General features: G+C 43.4%; 1 protein-coding gene and 1 non-coding gene across 2 annotated transcripts in view; one reads left to right on the top strand and one right to left on the bottom strand.

Moving 5' to 3' along the window:
• Window positions 1-23,576, bottom strand: part of JAKMIP1 (janus kinase and microtubule interacting protein 1) — a 254,492-nt gene that overhangs the window by 189,361 nt on the left and 41,555 nt on the right. The gene's annotated exons all lie outside the window — the stretch shown is intronic.
• On the top strand, window positions 10,725-10,796 carry TRNAG-UCC. The gene has a single exon. It is a non-coding gene; the product is annotated as a tRNA-Gly (tRNA).

Raw genomic sequence — 23,576 nt, 5'->3', positions numbered from 1 at the left:
AAACCCACTGCACACAGAAGGTAAATATGACATGTTTTTTTGTTCCCTTTAATATCACTTTAAATAAAAAAAATAAAAGCAGTTGGTATGTTTTGAAATCAGAGAATACAAATATGAAATTCATATGTATTTGTAGCAAAAAGGCACAGCTTATACCATCAATTATACAATCTACAGTTAACTTAAAGAGCTCTGCCATTTTGCCCTTCCATAGTCTTCATGGCTCACTCCTGATTTATAGTTAGTTTTGCAGAGCTCCCATCTCTGTTTTCTCCTTCGCAGCTGTCTCAAGTTACATGGGGAAGCACGCAACCTCCTATGGTGTAGTGCTGGGGCCTAGCGGCCAGTCATAAGGCCTGAACCAAGTCACATGATGGAGGCAGTAAAATCATTGCCCTGCCCTCGGATACCATTCAACACAGAGCTTACACAGGGCATTCGATGGTGACTACGACAGAGGAAGGTCCTCAGTGTGTAAAATGTGGCTCATGTAACGCCCACACTGCCACGTCATTGGAATGAACTACAACTACTGTCTTCCACTGCAGCTGGCGGTTTGCAACACTCAATGAACTGTAAGGGCGCTGGCGAGTGTCCTCGTAGTTCGATTCCTCCTGCAATTCAGCATCTGCCTGCCTGCACAAAGTACAGGCAGTGTACTGGGAGTTTGCAGGAGCCTGGCATTGCAATCTGCCGATCATGGGTGCAATGCTTTACAGGCTCCAGGGTAAAAAAAATATTACTGCACAGAGACATAATATAAATAAAAAGGTCTGGTATCATCCCAATATCACCTCCATCCCTATTCAATAGATATATACATGGGGTTCGCCCAGGGACTTTAAAGGGGTTGTAAACATATATATATATTTTTTTTAAATGGCAAACATACCATACTTACCTCCACAGTGCAGTTTGTTTTGCACAGAGTGGCCCCGATCCTCTTATTTTGGGGTCCCACGGCGGCTGTCTCAACTCCTCCCTGCAAGAGCTAACCCCCATTCTGGGAAGCTCTCGCCCAAGGGGGTTAGCTTGCTGGCGCGCTCCCGTAGCGGTTATAGCCCCCAAGTGAGTGTATCACTTGGCCCCGCCCCCGGCACACTGCGTCATTGATTTGATTGACAGCACCGGGAGCCAATGGCTGCGCTGCTATTAATCTCCAATGAAGAGCCGTCTCAAGCTGGGGGAAACCTTTGTGGTATCACACCTACAGAGTTTCGTGCCTCGGGTAAGTAAAACCGGGGGGTTGGGGGGGCCCCCCCCCACCCCCCGAGAGTGCAAGGTGTTTTTTTACCTTATTGCATGGGATGCATCAAGGTGAAAAAACATGAAGCTTTACAACCCCTTTTAGTGAGGTAAATATGGTTAGCCAAAAAACATATGATTGTATAAAAAGTAGATTACAATTTGTTGCATATATTAAACAGAAATGAAAGCAGGCTGATAAAATATTCATTTAATGTGAAAAGAAGACAATACACATACATGGTAAACAGTATATAACCAATATGCAGGAAAATGTGAAAGCATCAGTAGTACCCGACCATGTTTTGCGAGACCGCACTCGCTCTTTAGGGGTAAATGCTTTGTCGCTGCTGCCGCCTGTGGAATCAGTGACTGATGACCTAGCCCAGCCCATTGGTGTTTATGGGGTACTATACTATGACCCCGATGATTACTCGCCTCCTTGACAATCTTATACAACATACATTCATTTGGGTTCTACTGATGCTTGCACATTTTTATGATGTTTGTATATTGCTATATACTTTTTACCATGTATGTGAATTGTCTTTTCACATTGTATGCCTATTTTAATCGGCCTGCATTCATTTCTGTTGTGTTTTATATGCACAACAAATTGTAATAAATCTACTTTTAATACATAGTTACATAGTTAGTCAGGTTGAAAAAAGACACAAGTCCATCCAGTTCAACCACAAAAAATAAAAAAACAAAATAAAAAACACAGTACAATCCCATACACCCAACTCCATACCCACAGTTGATCCAGAGGAAGGCAAAAAACCCCAGCAGAGCATGATCCAATTTGCTACAGCAGGGGAAAAAATTCCTTCCTGATCCCCCGAGAGGCAATCGGATTTACCCTGGATCAACTTTACCTACAAATCTTAGTACTCAGTTATATTCTGTACATTTAGGAAAGTATCCAGGCCTTTCTTAAAGCAATCTACTGAGCTGGCCAGAACCACCTCTGGAGGGAGTCTGTTCCACATTTTCACAGCTCTTACTGTGAAAAAACCTTTCCGTATTCGCAGGTGAAATCTCTTTTCCTCTAGACGTAAAGAGTGCCCCCTTGTCCTCAGTGTTGACCGTAAAGTGAATAACTCAACACCAAGTTCACTGTATGGACCTCTTATATATTTGTACATGTTGATCATATCCCCCCTTATCCTCCTCTTCTCAAGAGAGAATAAATTTAGTTCCTCTAATCTTTCCTCATAGCTGAGCTCCTCCATGCCTCTTATCAGTTTGGTTGCCCTTCTCTGCACTTTCTCCAGTTCTCCGATGTCCTTTTTGAGAACTGGTGCCCAAAACTGAACTGCATATTCCAGATGAGGTCTTACTAATGATTTGTACAGGGGCAAAATTATACAATCATGATATGTTTTTTGGCTAACCATATTCACCTCATTCAAAGTCTCAGGATGAACTCTATGTACCGTATATATTAATTATAACTGTGTTACTTTGTATTTTACTTATATATGTAATAAAATAAAAAATGATTTGTAAAAAGAATATAAGACCACTTTCTCCATTTCCTTAGGGGTCAGGTGACACATCTCAGTTACTTCGCTTTTAGCAGGACTCTAGCTTGAGTACCAAACCTTCTCAGCCCTTATAAAAACTCTACTAAACAAGATGCATTAAAGGGGTTGTAAACCTTTGTTTTTTTCACCTTAATGTCTATGCATTAAGGTGAAAAAATACCTTGCAGTGTCTGACCCCCCCAGCCCCCCCGTTTTACTTATCTGAGCCAAAAATTACTGAGGGCGCGATCCCGCGTCACTCTCTCCATGGCTTCTCGGCTCTTCATTGGATAGATTGATAGCAGCGCATTTATTGGCTTCCGCTGCCCTCAATCAAATTCAATGATGCGACCGCCGGGGGGGGCAGGGCCGAGTCATACTCTCAGCGTCTATGGAAGCCGAGTGTATGACACGGGAGCGCGCATGCAAGGTAACCCCCTTGGGAGAATGCTTCCCAGAGGGGGTTATCTAAAGCGGTTGAAGAGCTGCAAGAGCCACCGTGGGACCCCAGAAGAGGAGGATCGGGGCCACTGTGTGCAAAACGAACTGCACAGTGGAGGTAAGTATGACATGTTAAAACACGAACCTTTAATATCACTTTAACTTGGCCATTCAGTATGACATCTGCAACTACACCGGACAGGAGCCATTGGTCCAAGAAGGTTCATCCTAGCACTCTGCTGTATGGTTGGACAAGGGAGGATTTGACCTGAATACAATTCCACAGTAATAATAATATGCATACAAGAGCTGACAAGCATTGCATCCTTTTCTGTGATATGTTTTGCCCTCCGAAATATGCCAAAACCTCCTGTGCTTACACAGTTTAGTAGAGTAAAAATAGAATAACCCAATTTATCAATATTTCCATACATTGTGTGGAAGAATAAATGACAATACTGTAAACCTAAAGACTTACATAGCAAAGTTATAAAGATTCACACTAGTTAAATTTGGTAAGAATAATGCAAACACCTAAACTATTAAAAAAAAAAAAAATATTTAAAAAAAAAAAAATCTACCTTCAAGGGCTTCTGCTTTCACTTTGTATTTGCAGCCTCTGTACTCCATGCAATACCTCTACTACACTTCTCTGATCAGAGCACTTCCTACAGAGCCGACCACAACACTTCCTCCTCCTCCTCTGACTGCACAGATGGCAGCACCTCCATCTGACTCCACACAACCTTATATGTTCTAAGGTTAGGTTTGTCAAACCAAAGAAAAATAGCGTTTAGAAAATTAACTTGGTAAGGTACAACAACCATCCCCGCCCCCCAACCGGTGATGACTGAACGCATTCTACAGTCCAGTTTTAAGGTGATTACTAGCCAATTATAGCATTTTTATTATATGTTTTAAATATTTAGCAACCACCCCCTTCCCATAAATAGCTATGATATTTGTCAGTAAAGCTGGCCATAGATGGATAACATTTTGAATAAAAATTCATAGGAACATGCCTATAAAAATTTGTACAAAAATTCATGAAATTTGAATGTTTTTTATAGCTTTAGTTTGCTTTTAAGGTTGGTTTTAGATAGAATGGACTTTACCGAAGGAAAACCACATACACCGTCAGACATTTGATAGGTAAAGAAACAATTTCCACCCTGCTTCTTCAAATTATTCGCCACTGCAGTTAAAAACAAACATTACATTTGGCACACTTATGATTAGAAAAAAAAATGAACATACTTGGAACATTCTTTTAATTTTGTTTTCAAAATTTTACCCATCTTTGGCCAGCTTTAGAGTCGGTTCACACAGGGGTGACTTAGCCGTCTGACAAGTCGCGCTCCACTCTATTCAATGGAACCGTTCTAATAGGAGCGACTCAAGTCACTCTGACTTAGAAAAAGGTTCTTGTACGACTTTGGGGGCAACTTGCATTGACTTTAATACAGAAGTCATTTTGCAAGTCACCTCTGAAGTCGTCTTGAGATCCCCTTGCCGAGTCTTCCCCAAAGTCGTGCCGCCCCTGTGTGAACCGACTCTTAGGCGGTCATATTAAAGGACTAATAGAAATGGGTGGGGGTTAAGCTCAGCATAAAAGGAGAAGTCAAAATTCATAGAGAAATGGACCCTGCTATCTAGAACTACTGTTTATCCATTTATAAAATATCAAACTGTCCCTTTCCGCTTAAAAATCTGGTAAAACCCAACTAAATAGCTGCGCTGATTAGCTAGGATGGCAGTGGATGCTAAGAGATGGACACAAAATAGAAACAGGCCCCACACCGAAAGAGCAAACTATTGAGCAGAGTATGGTAATAAAGCGCTGGAAGATTCTTGGATGCAGTAATACGGCTTTACTTTTATGGAGAAATATATTACATGTCTTACAGCATGTAGAAACATGAACAGGAAGTCGTATTACTGCATCCAAGAAGCGCTTCCTATGCTTATTGTGCAGAGTATTACAATAGGTTATGAGCCCAGGCACCGGAAAGAGAACTCCGCAACTCAGTGAGTACAGCGAGTATTGTATACAAGCTATTGAAAGATGCAAGTGGTTCAGATGTTAAGTTTGCAATTGCAAAGCTGAACAAACGCCAATTACCAGCTGTGGAAATTCAAACTAGAACTGCTTCTTAGCTAGGATTATTTGTAGCAAGTGCTGAATACAGACAGACCCACAGAGAGATGGAGGAATGGGACAGGAAAGACAGACAAGCATTAGCGACAATAAGCTTGCTAGTGGAAGATGACCAGCTTATCCACATGAGAACAGAGAAAAACGGCCAAAGGTATGTGGGCTTCATTACAAAAGCTGCATGAGCTTTTAAGTTAACGGCAAACTGTTTTTGCTAAAGCCGCTTTCACACTGGGGCAAAGGCGGCAAATCGCCGCTATTTTTAGGGGCAAGAGCGGTGGCAGAGTGGTGTACACACTGCTACAAAAATGCTGCTTGGGGGACATTTAACGTCCTGCCAGCGCACCGCTTTAGTGTGAAAGCCCACGGGCTTTCACACTGGAGTGAATGGAGACACTCTTTCAGGGTGCTTTGCAGGTGCTATTTTTAGCGTTGTAGCGCCTGCAAAGCGCCTCAGTGTGAAAGGGATTTAAGAAAGTTCTACAAGATGAGACTACAAGAAGGCCAGCAAATGTGTGACCACGTGAATGCTATGCTAGGGATCACAGAGCAGCTGGGTTCCATTTGAGAGGATGTCCAAGATAATCATATTTTTGCCCTGCTCCTCCTCAGCCTTCCAGAAACCTATACTGCTCTCATTAACGCTTTAGAAACCAGGCCCGAGCAGGAACTAACTCTGGAATATGTCAAAGGCAAAATTAACTGATAAACATGACAGAAAGACATGAACATGAAAGAAAATACGCCTTGTGATGACAAAGCTCTTAAGATGCACAAAGCACAACAAAGAAAGCAGAGCCTGTTTTTTCTGTAAAAGGACCGGTCACTTAAAAAAAAGGACTGTTCCATCTGGAAAGCCGAGCAGCGAAAGCTAGAGCTAACCACAAAGAGTCAAAGCAGTCACAAAGGAAACTGCAGACACATCATGGAGTGGCACATTTAAAGTAACACAAAGCGGCAAGCCACGCGGCTGGTGCATAGACTCGGGTGCGACAAGCCTTGTGACTAGCGACGAGACCTTCTTCACATACATAGATTACAGTGCAAAAGACAAAGTTTTCCTAGCAAACAGAAAAAGCATCACTTCAGAAGGTAAAGGCCAGGGCTTCCTGAACTGCATTACACCACAAGACAGAGTATCCTTGTAAAGAAAATGTTGTATGTTCCAGAACTAAGGCAGACTTCTATCAGTGAAAAGTCTTGGAAGCAACGGTCTCACAATTAAAGCGGTAGTAAACCCTCTGTTTTTTTTAAACCTGAAAAGCAAAAGCCATAATGAGCTAGTATGCACCGCATACTAGCTCATTATGAACTACTTACCTTGGTACGAGGTGAGAGGAACTTACCTGGTCCACGCTGAGGGAGATGTCATCTTTCCTCGGCGTGTCTTCCGGGTATCGCCGCTCCAGCGCTGCGATTGGCTGGAGCAGCGATGTCGTCACTCCCGCGCATGCGCGTGGGAGACTTCTCTTTGGCAAGGTTCGGCGGCTGCCGGGCCTTTAGCCGAGGATCTCCGCTGCGCATGCGCCGCTGCACTCAGCGGCGCATTGCGGGGGGGGAATATCTCCTAAACTTTACAGGTTTAGGAGATATTCTTTAACCTACAGGTAAGCCTATAATAAGGCTTACCTGTAGGTATAAAGTGGAAGTACAGAGTTTACTACCACTTTAAAGGAGTTGTAAATAAAAAAAAATGTTTTGCTGAAATGACTGTTTACAGGGTATAGAGACATAATAGTTAACTGATTCCTTTTAAAAACGAATAAAAATAGATAAAAATCAATCATATAATGCAGTGGTCATCAACCCTGTCCTGCAGGGCCCACTAACAGGCCAGGTTTTATGTATTACTTTGGGGAGATACAGACTAGAATACTGCAATCACTGAGCAGAAAATTATATCACCTGTGATGTATTTCTGTTATCTTGAAAACCTGGCCTGTTAGTGGGCCCTGCAGGACAGGGTTGATGACCACTGATTTATAATGTACCTGTAGTTTCTAGTTTCGTTTTTGCATATTGTTTCCTGCCTCTCTGCCTTACAGAGCATACAGAGCCATAGAGCAGTGATGGTTTGGAAAACGAAACTAGACACACAGTAATCACACCTCCTTGAAGTTAGTGACCACAGAGAGAAAGCTCCCAGCACTGTGGTCATCAGGAAACAGACAACCAGGAAGTGTGGAGATGAGAGAAGAATTACAGCAACTTGAGAGCAAAAACTAACAATGAGGACATGAAAACAGCACCGCATTAAGGTAAAGGAAGCTATTAAGATAAAAAAAAAAAAAAAATCCTTTACAAACCCTTTAAGTTCCAGGGTGATGAATGCACAATTCACAATAAGAGATTCCTCGCAAAAGGAAAACTGGATGATCACCTATACGAGCGCATCACCAGAGACCAGCAAGCCAACATAGTCTCTAATGACCTACACAGAAAATGTATTTACTTATGGCACAGGCGGCTGGGACACAGAAGTCCAGAAGCTATAAAAGACATTATAAAGAGGCTTTTTTAAAAGATTTAACAATACAAACAAGAAACAAACTCCCACCAAGTTCCAGGATCTGAAAGTACCCAGTCTGAATAGAGCCCTAGTAATGGGAATGGAAATGTATGACCACATTGGTAGCAAGACAGTTTCAGTCGCTATGCAAGTTTGTGTATTATGACACTTCCTGAATTCCTACCAAGACTGGCAGAATTCTTGCCAATACTTCCAATGGTACTCACAGAATCTCTTCTTGTGATCTCTGGCCAAAAGGGTATTTAGACTCCAGCCTCTGAAATGGCTGGCGTTGGGTCTTCAGACTAGGGATGCACCGAAATTTTGGCCGCCGAAACATATTGGCCAAAAATTGCATTTTCAGCAGAGAAAACACGTCGATAACAGAGCTGAAAATGGGGCGGGGCCTGGGCAGGATGCCGCCCAGTACGGGGGGGGTCGTTCTGGATCGTTCCCATCCAGTCCTCTCCTCGACGAGGCGGCGGCTGAAAGCAAAACAGTGCTCTATGGAGGAAAGCTGTCAGCACACCACGTTACGGAGCAGCATGTCAGTGTGATCAGCGGGAGGAGCATTATCAGTGTGCAGCGCTGCAGGGGTTAAGAGTGCAGGACTTGTTTGACATGCTGTTAGAAGCAGTGAGCCCGCTCCGTGAACATTACGGTAACCGTAAGCTTCACAGAGCGGGCGGGTTCTGTAAAACCAGGGACAGTATGTAAAAATCTGTGTTTTTTTTAGATCTGTCCCTGATATGTCCGAAACTGACATGCTTTTAATGTGAATATCCCAAGATTTTAGCTGCCCTGCCTCTGCACTGCCTCCTGGCGTGGTGGCCATCTGTAAGCCAGAGGGGCCCCATAATCTTCTATTGCCCGGGGGGCCCCATGAGTTGTCAGTCCGCCCCTGCCTGTACCACGTCTGCAGTCTGACCATCTCCTGTACCACGTATGCAGTCTCTGACGCTCTCCTGTACCACGTATGCAGTCTCTGACGCTCTCCTGTATCATATCTTGGACATTTTGCTAATACTATTAGCAATGTGTTATATAAATATGTATACGGTTTTATTTAAAATATATAAAAAAAATAAAAAAATTTACCACCACCAGATAGCACAGGTCACAGAAGGAAGATTGGCACTTCACAAGGCCGCGGCCTCAATTGCTGGCCCACGGCGGGGAGGTGGGGGCACACTGGTTCAATGTGCACCAAATAGGAGAATAAGCTCATTTCTACCTTGTTATTTAACCATTTCCCGACCAGCCGCTGCAGTTTTACTGCAGCAACATGGCAACGGGCAGGCGAATCGACATGATGTTACGTCGGGCGCACGGCCGACTAGGGGGCGCTCACCCCCTAGACGGCCACAATGATCAGATTAGTTTAAGAACCGATCAGTCTCCAGGCCAATGATTTTTGGCCTGAACCTGGTGATCAGTCCTAACAAATGAAATGCTTGCCTGTGTAAATGTAAACACAGGTAGGGGAAGTGATGTCATCTCTCCTCGTGGAGCCTTTTCGTTCCAGAGGAGAGATAACATCTAACCATTAGTTGCACCAACACCAGTACACATAGGCACATACTTCACCCACCGATTACCCAGTTAACCCATCACCCTGTCACTCAGTGCAGTGTTCATCATTTTTTTGATCAATAGAAAGGTATCAGTGCCAAAAATCTGTTTTAGGGTACTTGGTGCAATGCTGTATCTTGGCCTAGGCCAACAAGGCCCAGGCCTAGGGCAACACTTTGCAGGGGACCCCCCTTGCTTTCACCCAACATTCCTCTCTCTTCCACACAGCCCCCTTTTCTACCTTTCCAATGTGATATCTGATTAATCTTAAATAGCTACATTTACACTCTTGGCAACTCTTGGATATGAGGCAGCTTTTGGAGGCCTTTGTTTGGGTTCCCCCAGGCCTAGCAGGCTGTTTACTACCAACATCTCAGGCACTTTTTATAGGCAATTATATTTGATTGATGTATTGTCGATCGACATTAAGTAGTCGATTATGTTGTGAAGTTTGGAATCTAGTAGGTTTTTTGGGCATGTGTTGGACTGGCTATAAGAGGAGGTTGAGGCCAGTATGTTTTTGAGGCGTGTGTTGGGCCGGCTATAAGGGGAGGTTGGAGGCCGGTATGTTTTTGAGGCATGTGTTGGCCTGGCTATGAGGGGAGGTTGGAACTATTCTTGTCTTTAGAGGTGGGAGGAGTCTTTCAAGCTTTCTTTAGGCTTTCTCTGCTGGGGAAATGAACTCCCACCAGTGAGGTCCTTCATGGAGAAGTCCAAGGCCTCACTCACACGGGGTGTATGAATCTGTACCCTGTGTGGAGGTTGCGTTTACCTCAAAAAGGACATCCATGCGGGTGTAGTTTTATGGACACACCTTAGGTGTTTTCAGGGCTGTGCACCGGCACCCACACGTCACATTGGGTACAACCGCTGCATCCCAGTTGACAGCAATTGGACTGCCTACATGGGATGCTGGCAAGACCTGTGCAAACCTGTTCCAGTAGTTAAGGCCCTCCCATGGGCTACGGATTCATACCCCTGGTGTAAATGAGGCCTAAGTGTGAATGGAATATTTAGCTCCATTGTGTTGCCAATATGGGGACCACTGTACCCCTCTTCATTGTTATTTGGATGCGTTTTATTATAGGAGTGTTATATATTGTAGATTATGGGCAGCACAGAGGCTTAGTGGGTAGCCTTGCAGCACGGGTGTCCTTGGTTCAAATCCTGACCAGGACACTATCTGCATGGGGTTTGCATGTTCTCCCTGTGTTTGCGTGGGTTTCCTCCGGATACTCCGGGTTCCTCCTACACTACAAAGACATGCTACCTTGCGTTGGTGGTGCAGTGGTGAGCATAACTGCCTTCCCAGCAGCTGACCCGGGTTCGATTCCTGGCCAACGCCATCTCCAAGTACTTGGAGTCCCCATAGAGAAAAACACTATACAGGGTCAATGCGGAGTATATATAAGTTGTGGAATAAAGAATGAACGCATTAAAAACACATCAGAATGCATCTAAATGCATCAAATATACACCAGAGAGCATCTAAAACGCATTACTAATAAACCAGAGAGCATGTAAATGCATCAAAAATACAACAAAGCATCTAAAAATACAACAAAGCATCTAAAACACATCGAAAACACACAATAGTGCATCTAAATGCATCAAAAATTCACCAGAGTGCATCTAAACCATGAATGCTCAACATGTGGCCCTCAAACTGTTGCAGAACTACAAGTCCCATGAGGCATTGCAAGGCTGACAGTTACAAGCATGACTCTCAAAAGCAGAGGCATGACAGGAATTGTAGATCGGCAACAGCTGGAGGGCCACAGGTTAAGCACCCATGATCTAAACGCATCAAAAACACACCAGAGAGCATCTAAACGCATTAAAATACACAGTGCATCTAAACGCATCAAATATGCACCAGATTGCATATAAATGCATCACAAATACACCAGAGAGCATCTAAACCAGGGCTCGACAAACCCCGGGCGCAATTGCGACTAGAATTAGCGACCTGGCGCGGCACAGCTGGGGTACCCCGTCTCCGTGCGCACCCCCTCGCGATCACGTCAGGCTGCGGCTTTGCGGCCTTCTGCAGTCCTATGGTTCCTTCGGGAATCTGGCGCACTCTTGTGGTGGCCGGTGGTATTTTAAGACAACCAGCAATGATAATGGAGCTTCCCTGCCTGTTTCCATCACCTTCCCTTTACCTAAAAGTTAGAATCAAAAATGTATAGAATGTTTGGGGGTTCTAATACCCTAGAGAATAAAATGGCAGTCGTTGCAATACTTTGTCACACCGTTTTTTCCGCAGCGGCCTTACAAGCACACTTTTTTTGAAAAAAAAAAAAATACACCTTTTTTAATTAAAAAAATAGAATAAAAGTTATCCCAAATTTATTTTAAAGACAATGGCGCAGGCGCACCGAGCGTGCTGTTAGTGAAGGCGATCGTGTCGTCACTGACTGCTCCCGTGCGCATGCACAGAAGTGACGTCAACGCGGCTTCGGCCAATCACAGCGCCGGAGCCGCGATACCCGGAAGTCACTCGGGTATGAATTAGCGGCGGCGGCGGAGGAGAGGAACAAGAGTCACTTCAGGGGCATCGATCTCAGGTAAGTAATTCATAATGAGCCAAGTACTAGTATGATATGCATACTAGCTCATTATGCCTTTCTCTTGCAGGTTTTTTTTTTTTTAAGAAATGTATTAGAGGGTTTACTTCCTCTTTAAATCGTGTCAGACTACACCAAGAGTTATAAAATGCACAGGAACCGGGTCACATGGTACTGTACCATACAATCCGGTGCAGGCAAGAGCATTACATTTGCAACCTGTATTTGGGGTGTCATTAACATTGAAACCAACTGCAGTGCGTTTTGAATGCGGTGCAAGAAAAGCACACGGAACGCAGTTTTCCTGCACTGCGTGCTGGTGTGAACTGGCTCTGGTTTTGCAAGCTTTTGTTCCCACAAAAAGCAAGACAGTTGGGAAGTATTGTTGATTGATTTGTATTTGGGGGGCGATTTGTGTTTGGGGGGAGGTTTGGTATGGGGATTTATGACGGAACTGGGCAGCAAACTTGAGCTGGTGTGGGGGATTGGGGGGGAAAGGAGGATTTGTGCTGAAAGGGGGAATTTGGGGGTGGTGCATTTGTGTTGGGATGAAGATTTGTGTTGGGAGGGGGTATTTAGGTGGTGGAAAAAACTATTTGTGCTGGGAAGGGGGATTTAGGGAAGAGAATTTGTGCTAGAAATGGGGAAGATTACACTGGGAGGAAGATCTATGCTAGAAGAAAGATTAGGGGGGGGGGGTGTTGTGCTGGGAAGTGGGATTGGGTTAAAAGAGAATTTGTGCTGGGAGGGGTTATTGGGTGGAAAAGATTTGTACTGGAACGGGGGGGGGGGGGGGGATAAGTGCTAGGATGAGGAAGAATGGGGGGGGGGGTTGCGCTCGGACTGGGATTTGGGGAGGCTGATTTTTTGGGGGGGGGAGTGAGTGGGGATTTTTGCTAAAAAGGCGAAGTTGGGGGGGGGTGATTTTGTACTCTGCTGCCCACTGCATTCTGTACATTACACACTCCTGCCCACTGCATTCTGTGCAATCCTGTCAGGGCTGGTCTTTCAGCAGCTCCCTTCTCTGTGCTTAGCCGTCGGATAATTGTCACTCATCGTTCCACAGTGGCTCATCTGGTGATAATTTCCTGCTAGCCAGTCCTACCTACAGCCAGCCCTTTTTGGTCATTTAAACTGTATTGTTCATTCCTTTCGTGCCTTCGCCTTATCAACATATCTGGAAATTCTCTGCCGTGTTCCTGTGAAAGACTTTGCCCGGCTGACGTTCCTGATCCTGTTCTTCTGCCTCCTACTATGCCGATCTCCGATTTCCTAATTACCGACTTGTCTGACTACTTTTTCTAATCTGTACCATTTTTACCATTACATTTAAAGGTGTGATATTTACTGCGTTTTCTGTCCCAGTTCGAGTTATGGTTCCTGATAATTACACGCCCGTGTGCAGAACACACCCCTACCCCCTGCATTGTGATGAGAGGTATGCATTCCTTAAAGCTTCATCCCTCTCTCCTATTGGGCACAGCATGGAAGTTTTAGTTTGCCTCAGCTGCCCCATAGACAGTGAGGGAAAGCGGGGAATGGATAACTATGCCCCCTCATTACATACTGCTGTTTAGGGCCAGTTCAGTTCAAATATTCAATGCGGTGCGATGTCCTTCACATTACGAGAACATAAAGGAGGTACCAGTGAGGCTATATAGACAGACAGTGTAGACCATGGGTGCTCAACCTGTGGCCCTCCAGGTGTTGTGGAACTACAATTCCCATCATGCCTCTGTATTTTAGTGTCATACTTGTAACTGTCAGCGGCTTGCAATGCCTCATGGGACTTGTAGTTCTGCAACAGCTGGAGGGCCACAGGTTGAGCACCCATGGTGTAGACAAAAATCCTTGCAACAGACACAACTGCAGGCACTGTGGAGAAATCCATCCTCACAACAGGTTGCACCAGTTTGGTACATCTGCCATCTCAGAAGCTCAAGTCATCTGCTCCCTCTTCCAACAGTGACTTAGCAGCTCAGCTCCCATTGGTCCCCTCTTTCAGCAGTAAATCATCAGTTTTCCAATCTCAAATGTAAATACAGGACAAGTGCCCTGGGTCTTTGGCAAAAAAAAAAAAAAATGTAGCAGTACAGTACATGAAGCACATAGGATTTTCACTTTGAGGTGGCAAGGAAAAAAAAACCTCTAATTTCATTTCTCTTCTACCCCATCATGTCTTCTACAACCAGACAGCCCTCTTTAAAAATGATACATCTAATTTATTCCCCGGTTTGATAAGTCGGTGTTGCATCTCTAAAATCTAAATGCTTGTACGGCTCAGTGACTGCCCTAGTTTGAGAAGCTTTCAGCACAAAATACAAAATCTTTTCCTGGAATGAATGCATTTATTATGAATAATTCATCCACTCCCACCACAGGCATAATTAAGAATGCAAAAAAGACAAGCTGAGCAGCAAAGCAAGACTTTCTGCAGGTTACCGATTCTCAGATCTTTGACCACACACACCAATCTGCACACTAGCTGTGGAGGAGACATCACAGCCAGACCGGGAAGAATAAACAGACCTGGCATTTAACCAAACTCTGCCAAGCCCGGTGTCGAGGGAAAGCTGGGCAAGAATACACAATACAGTTAATATTGTTCATTTCTAGACTTCTAGACAATCTAAAAAAAATGACTAAATTTAAATCATTTGCGACACAACAGGAGTTTACAATTAAACCTCTCATAACCTGTTATTCTAAACATGTAACATATGTGTTGGAATGCCCTTTTTCCCTACAATATGTGGGGCGCACTACGAGCGAACGCAGGGTCAGAAGGATTAATGAACATGTGACCTATATTACCAAGGGCTTTCCCAATCATAGTGTGTCGCGTCACTTTCTCCAATGTCACAGTAAAGATCCTCGTCAGCTTACGTTTTATGACAGACAGAGCCATATATAAGGACGTCAATTTTGTTTGGGAGCCACGTCGCACAACCGCGCAAATGTCAGTTAAAGCGACACAGTGTCGGAAGCTGAAATTTCGCCTGGGCACGAAGGGGGTTTATGTGCCCAGTAAGCAAGTGGTTAAGGACGTTTTTCAAAAAAATCATCACCAATATTGTGTTATATGCACTAATCTTTTTTCAAGGACTTTATTGGGACCAATTTAGTTTTGTTATGTTCTGATAATTGCATTCTGAAGTAGCACTACTCTATGGTTCCAGTCCCATTCAGTTGGGTATTGGGTCCAGGTTAGAGCTGCACGATTAATCGTCAAGAATCGTTATGGCAATCTTTTTCCCATTGCAATTCTTGACACAGGGTTTCACGATCTTTGACATGAAAATAATTTTCTCTCTGCTCTCAGCCAAAAGTGGAGAATATTTTTTACTTGTTGCTGTAATAAATAGCCCAATTTGTTTAAAAAAACATTTTTCTCAGTCTAGGCAATACGTATTCTTCTACATATTTTTGGTAAAAAAAAAAAAAAAAAAAAAATGCAAGAAGCGTCTGGTTTGCGCAAAAGTTATTACAAAATAGGGGACAGAATTATTTTTTTTTATTATTTTTTTTTACTACTAATGGCGGCGATCAGCATTTTTTCGTGACTGCGACATTAAGGTCGGACACATCGGACACTTTTGACACATTTTTGGCGCCATTCACATTTATACAGCGATCAGTGCTATAAATATGCACTAATTACTGTATAAATGTGACTGGCATTGAAGGGGTTAACACTAGGGGGTGAGGAAGGGGTTAAATGTGCTTCCCTAAATTGTGTTCTAACTGTGGGGGAAGGGGGGTGACCGATCTATGTCCCTATGTACAAGGGACACAGATCGGTCTCCTCTCTTCCCTGACAGGACGTGGAGCTCTGTGTTTACACACACAGATCCACGTCTTGTCCCTGTAGCCGCCGATCCCAAGTGCCTGGCGGACATTGCGGCCGCCAGGCACTCGCATCGGCATCTCAGCGATGCGGCGAGCACGCGCGCGCGCCGCTGCCTGATGCGCCCACGCCGCTGGATGCGCGCGCAGGCCGTGTTTTTACGGCCTGTTAGAGATTCACAACCACCCCGCGGCCGTATAAAGTCGTACGGCCGTCGGGTAGTGGTTAAACACCAAACCTTTTTCTGACAGCTCTTTTCAAGTTAAAATCATTTTTTTTTTTGCTATAAAATTACTTGGAACCCCTAAACATTATATTTTTTTAGTAGAGACCCTAAAGAATAAAATGGCGGTTGTTGCAGTATTTTATGTTGCACTGTATTTGTGCAGCAGTCTTTTTAAATGCAATTTTTTTGGAAAAAATTACTTTAATGAATTGAAAAAAAAAAAAAAAATAGTAAAGTTAGCCCATTTTTTTTTTGTATAAATGTAAAAGATTTTACGCCGTGAGAATCGTGATCTTCATTCTAAGCAATTGTGATTCTCATTTTGGCCAGAATCGTGCAGCTCTAGTCCACGTATCAATCAGGTTTGCACAGTGGTGTTTATGTTTGTGGTTTATATTTTATTTTATTAGTGCACCTTTATTTTTTCCATAGGTTTCCACAGCACTTTTAGCAATTTAGATGGTGTGGGTAGGCTGGTGTTTATATTATTAATTGTTTTATTAACTAATTCTTTAGCGCCCCCATTAATATATAATTTATATAATTTTTTTTCAATATTGTTCATTAACTCAATACGCTTTTGAGGACTATATGATTTTTTTTTTTTTTGGAGGGGGGGGGGGGGGGGGCTTTTCAAAGAAGGACTAATTAACTGAATAGTTTCAAAATGGTGCATGTAATATTTATCTTCAAAAGAGAATGTTTGACGACTTTTTACTGGGTTGGCCACTTTCATGTAATGGGTACATTTCCTGCTCATGTGATAAAAAACAAAACAAAAAAAAACAGCTACCCAATAAATCAAACTATGACAGATGTAATAGCAACACATTTTCCTTGGCACACTTTTAATTAAAACTTGCATAAACCCAAGATTGATATATCTGATGACGCCCACCACAACAGTATAATGTGTTACCGGGGATTGCGGTCCCAATAAAAAAAATGCAACATGCCAACATGTAATGTGTACGTTACTGCTAAGCACTATACAAAGTGTAAATAGGCTCTTAGGCTGGGCTCACACTTTTCCATTGCAACGCGTTGGGCTGAATCTGGCACACAATGCCATTTCATTAAACCCCCCCCCCATCTCTGCTCCCACCTTGTTACAAAAGTCAATCCTGCAGATCCTGGGCCTATAAAGCGCGGGAAAATGCAAAAGGTGGCAAACATCGCGCCGCATTTTCCTGCATTCAAAATGTTTCTATTCTAAATTGAAATTCTTCCGCATTTGGGAGAGGGAGGTTCAACCTCACCTAACAGCAGCTCTGCTAAAAGCCTATAGGTTTTTTTTTTTTTAATGAAAGGCAAATCTACTTTGCACTACAAGTGCACTTGGAAGAAGTGCAGTCACTGTAGATCCGAGGGGGGAAATGCAAGTAAATTAAAACACAGCATTTTAGCTTGCACTTGTTTGGGTGATAAAATCAGCAGAGCTACCTTTCTGTGACCAGATTTACAGCGACTGCACTCAAGTGTACTTTCAGTTTAATTTCAAGTGCACTTTACACTTGTAGTGCAAAGTGGATTTGCCTTTCGTAAATAACACCCATAGGTATTTAATGGTGCCGAGTTTAGGAGCTTTGGCAAAAAAATAAATGCCAAAAGCTCAAGTTTAGGAGCTGCTAGTGTACATGCTTAAGGCCCCATTCACACCTAGGCGTTTTTACGCCTGAAGCGCACTGCTCACAAACGCCAGAGGAGAGAATTACCATTATTCCCTATGGTGACTGTTCACACCTGAACGCCCAAACGCCCAAACGCCTGTCGCGCGAAGCTCAAACAAGTCCCGGACCTTTTTTTGTCGCGCGAATCGCGCGACAGCGGCGTTTGAGCGTTTTTTTTCCCCCATAGAAAGTAATGGGAAACGCGCGTATTGAGCGTATCGCGCGACAACGGGCGTTTGCTATGGGCGTTTCGTCGCTTTAATCAATAGAACTTGTCGCCCATGCAGAAGAAAAAAAAATCTACCAACATAGCAACAAGTGATGAAAAGATGATAATTTTTCCTATTGGCTAAAATAAGAAACGCCGAAGTACAAAAACGTCGCACGACGCTGTATGCAAACGCGCAAATAAGCATGAATACGCGCGAAAAAAAACGCCCGAAAAAATGACCGAACGCCCTACGCTCAGGTGTGAATGCAGCCTAAGGCTCCATGCACATTGAGCTTAAAAAAAAAAAAAAAAAAAAACATATAGGAGCGTTCTCTTTTATACATTTTAGGCCAGTTTAGAAGAGTTTAACATTTTTTCTGCCAAAAAACACCAATGAGATACACAAGGATTGTTTTTCCTGACCTCTAAACATTGAGCTCAAAATATGCCTGGAATCACCCTAATGTGCATGGGCACATATATGACAACATTGAGCTACTTCTACAGGCAAAGCAACAAGCCAGTGTGCATGGAGCCTAATGGCCCGTACACACGTTCCGAAAATCGGGCGGAAAATACCGCTTTCAACGCGATCGTACATAGCTTTTGAGAGTCTATTACGACAATTCATCACATATTATTTGATCAAACAAGCACTAAAATTTTCCTCGTACAATACCAGATTGTACGATTTTTGTTTAGTCAGTACAGTTGTCACCCGAAAATACAATACAAATACATTACAACACATGACATTGCTTCCAATTTTTTTTCCTGTCGTACAAGAATTTGTGACTTTAGTAACCTATTCAATTTCTACTTGTGACTATTGGGCCCCTTTCACACAGTCGGACCTTTCAGGGCCGTCTGTCAGTTTTGTCGGAGGACCTGAACGACCTCTCCATTCTTCTCTATGGAGCTTCGGATGTCAGCGGAGACATTTTCGCTGACATCCAAACCGACCCGCTAAAATCAGACGGATGGCGATACGTCCCCATCCATCCATTGTGGATTGGATGAGATCTGATGAAAATGGACATGCTGTCCGTTTTCATCAGATGAGCAGAGAGGGGCTTGTCATCCGCCGGGTCAACGGAGATCTGCGGAGAGATCTCCTGCTGAGCTGGCGGACCGCTGAAAGTGGATCCGTCTCCGTGTGAAAGGGGTCTTAAGCGGAAAAAGTCAGACAGACAATCAGACATCTGGTCATACAGATATAACGGTCCCTTTTCGGGCAACCATAATGCTTATGGTTGAACAGGCCAGGGTGGTGTTCAGAGGAGTACCCTCTTTACAGAGTAAAATAGCTCCAAATATAATCAACCCTCCCGTTAAAAGCCCTTTCTTCCATAACTTAGTCGGCTTTTATCCCTGTCGGAGATGCAAAGTGTGCCAACACAATGCGTTGACTACACATAAAATTTCTGAATTTTCATCTACAGTGACTGGGAAGCAATATACAATAAAAACATTCTGTACTTGTGCAACCAAATATGTCGTATATTTACTAACGTGTCCTTGTGGCATGCAATATGTTGGCCGTACCATTCGTACTTTTTCCATCAGAGTCAGCGAACATATTGCATTCATAATAGGTGGTGACACCAAGCATCCTGTTCCTAGACACTATAGACAGCATCATCACAGAAATCCCAAGGGCACACAGTTTGTAGTTATTGACAAATACACCCCCCCTTGGAGAGGCGGAGCTATGACCAGAGGGGTCTCCTGTCTCGAAACTTTCTGGATATATGAACTCCAGACTCATACCCCATTAGGAATGAATGTTGAATGGGACATTAATTCCTTTATCAATATGTCCTAAATAGATTTTGCTGTTTGTTTCTCTTTTTTTTTTACATTCTGGGTCTTTAGAATTTTCTACACTGTATATATGTTGGAATATACAGTTTCGTTTAAACATGATATGTTGGTACATGTCATTGTACGTGGAGATTTGATTTACAAGTGACATGAGGCGTTGACCTTTTTTGAATAATTTCCTTGTGTATATTTGCAGTCATCTAATTAAATGCATTGCAATTTACATTGCAATCACACCTGTTTAGTTTGCCATATGTATTCCCACATACCTGATCATTCACATTTTTATTGATTTGTGGTACATACTAAATACACATTTCTGGCATTTTTATATGAAAAGTTTATTATTATTTTTGTTTTATCCAGTCTGACAGTGATTGTTTATGGGCCTTACAGCCCCCTTTTTTTACTCTATATTAATTGTTATACCCCTAGAAGCGATGTCTGGCTGTTTGGGGGGTGCCTGCGCAGTAGATGAACATGTGGAACGCATTCATCATCCATAGTAAAGCAGATCTTCTACACACTCAATCATACAGCCAATCAGCGTCGGATGGAACTTTGTTATAGCAGGCTGAGACGAGCGCACATGCGCCTTAGCCGTCCATCGGCCCGTGTGACCCGTATGCAAAACGCCTTTCGCTGTATTACAGCGAGGTGTGGTTGGCGCGCAGGCGCGCAGGCGCATTAGCCGTTCACGTGACCAATCATGTGACCTCCCATGTTTTCATAGGATGAATCTAGATAATGCCTCTTGCTGTCTCAAAGCGAGGCGTGGTTTGCGCGCATGGGCTTTAGCCTATATATCAGTCTAGGAATTTTTTTAATTTTTTTTTTTTTTATATGTTAAATTTTCATCTTTTAAACATAGTTTTATCTTTATTTTGATTTGCATCCATACCTAGCGCTCCACTTGTGCAGATGTGTGTTTTTAGGTACAAGCTGGCAATCATTGCATTATGCTTCCTGCTTTCTATCTGCAAATAAGGCTTCAATTTTATATTGAGGCTTGAACCACATGCAGCGAATGAGGTTCTGTTTTTATATTGAGGCTTGAACCACAAGCTGCGGAGACATCTTGAACACATGGATTTTTGCTGAAGTGTACAGGGTGAGTCAGATCTTCACTGATTGGACTGTTATGTATGGACTATGTATAAATTGGAGGGGGCTACAGTGGAGAGACACCCCAGACGAAGTGCTATGACCACGAAACGCGTCGGGAGGACTCCACTGCCGCCCCATTTGTATACAAAGTGCTTTTAACTCCAGCTAAATGTAAGTTTCATAGCTGTAATTAAATAATTCCATTTTAAACGGGATTACGCTATGTGGCCTCTTTTCTCCTATCTCCATATACCATTAACACACTGTGAGGAATAACCAGCCTGGGGACTCTATCGTCAGCATAGTATCCAGTCTCTTTCCATCCACCCATCTCATAGAGGATACGATGATCGGTTGATGCACTACTCTGCCTTGGATCGTATATGACATCAGTCATTATAAGCCTCCCTTGACTTTCGGTGGCATATGTCATCTTAAGTCAACATGCTCCGGTAAGCCTGCATTGCTTTCGGTGGTGGTTTTATCACGTATTGGACAAGTCACTCATCTCATCCATTCACTTTTTCACTAGATTGATTTTGTTTTGGTTTATGTGAATATTTTCATCGAACCATTGTTGATATCACTTTTTGAGCTTTGGCACCAACCAACAGGCGCAACAGTTCACACTGCACCACGTGCCCAGCGGCACCATATTTATTTCCTGCAATATGGGACTTGTATGTTGTTGATGCACATTCTGTTTATAATTGTTATGTGTTTCACATTTTTTGGCAATTGATTTTCATTATTGACAGTCAGTTTAAGCACTACACATTTATTTTCCATAATGCTTATGTGGCCCGCAATGAAATTCACCTTTGACACCCCTGTCAAAAATAAATAAATAAATAAAAATTTGTCCATGGATTACAGTTTACAATTCTACTTTAAGGCACACACACACACCCCTCATCTATCTAAAATAAACATTCATATTGTTGTGTAAAACCCATCATGATGGCCTTGCTAGGTCTGCTGCAATAAGAGCTGACAGATATTATCCTGGGAAGACACATCACAGAAGAGAAATTCATTTTCATGTCCCATTTCAAGCCTCCAGTGACACTTGCCAAAACAGACAGTACGATGCCAGCAGAGCAGTCTGATGCTGACCTAAATGAGGTAGAGCAGCCAAAGAGCCTTTGTGAAGAGATCATAAAATACATGAATCTGCATGTCAACCATCTCTGTGAATATAAAAAAAAAAAAAAAAAAAAAAAAAAACAACCAAAAGATCTGCTTCCGTATGAAAGTCCTGCAAATAATACAATCTGCCAAGTAGGTTTTTGGATCAGGCAAGGATGGGGCTTATAAGGACAAAACGGCTTTGGCATTGACCTCCAGATTCTGGCTTCTTAAAACTATTTTCATTTTCTGTCCGAATGACCACACAAAGCACAGACAGCAAAACTATTTTATAGACACTTTGCAAGCACAATATAAATATGTATTGTCCAACAACAAAGACACTGCATAAGGAACACAGTCCCATAAATATTAACAAAGTCCTGGTGGGTTACAGGAGCAATAATCGGGCAGGCTGGCAACAAGTTGCCATACGGATACACTCATCTGCTGGCAGTGATCAAGGTGACCGAGATGAACATTTGAAAAGAGCTGGCAGGCAAATGCAAGAATAAAAAAAAAAAAGGGGGGGGGGGGGGAAATGAAAACATTTCTAGTCACGGAACAATCTGAATAAGGGCTCTTTCACACGGAGCAGACCGTTTCTGGGTCTGCTCCGTGTGTCCGCCAAAGCTCAGTCGGCGGATAGGGCGGTCCCCACACACAGTGCAGGGACCGCCCTGTCTCTGCTCCGCTCTCCCCTATGGGGGATCGGATGCCGAACGGAAGAAAAATAGGGTTTCTTCCGTTCGGAAAAGCTCCATCCGCTAACGGGCGCGTTCCCATAGGGATTCATTACAAGTCCGTTAACGGACTTGTAATGAACGGACGAACGGTCCGCTGGTGTGAAAGGACCCTTAGGGCTTGTGTCAATCGGGTTTGGGCTTATGTCAGACAAACCCCCCAAAAACCCTTCAAATATATTAATAGTAAAAAGGTCAGGTCTGAGCATGTAGGTCCTTTACAAAATAATCTGGAGTGGGTGACTGTGGACAAAGTGAAGGCAAATCTATTAATAACTTAAAGCGGGAGTTCACCCAATTCGTTTTTTTTTTTTCTCTTTTCCCCTTAGCTTGATGCTCGTTTTGTCTAGGGGAATCGGCTATTTGTTTCAAAATATGAGCTGTACTTACCGTTTTCGAGATGCATCTTCTCCGCCGCTTCCGGGTATGGGCTGCGGGAGCGGGCGTTCCTTCTTGATTGACAGTCTTCCGAGAGGCTTCCGACGGTCGCATCCATCGCGTCACTCGTAGCCGAAAGAAGCCGAACGTCGGTGCGGCTCTATACTGCGCCTGCGCACCGACGTTCGGCTTCTTTCGGAAAATCGTGACGCGATGGATGCGACCGTCGGAAGCCTCTCGGAAGACTGTCAATCAAGAAGGAACACCCAGTCCCGCAGCCCATACCCGGAAGCGGCGGAGAAGATGCATCTCGTAAACGGTAAGTACAGCTCATATTTTAAAACAAATAGCCGATTCCCCTAGACAAAACGAGCATTCATCTAAGGGGAAAATGTGTTCTCTATGGGTGAACCTCCGCTTT

This window comes from Rana temporaria, chromosome 1 (genome assembly GCF_905171775.1).
Source record: "Rana temporaria chromosome 1, aRanTem1.1, whole genome shotgun sequence".
NCBI classification, from domain to species: domain Eukaryota; kingdom Metazoa; phylum Chordata; class Amphibia; order Anura; family Ranidae; genus Rana; species Rana temporaria.
The sequence above is the reverse complement of the archived record's forward strand: the minus strand, read 5'-3'. Positions and strand labels throughout refer to the sequence as shown.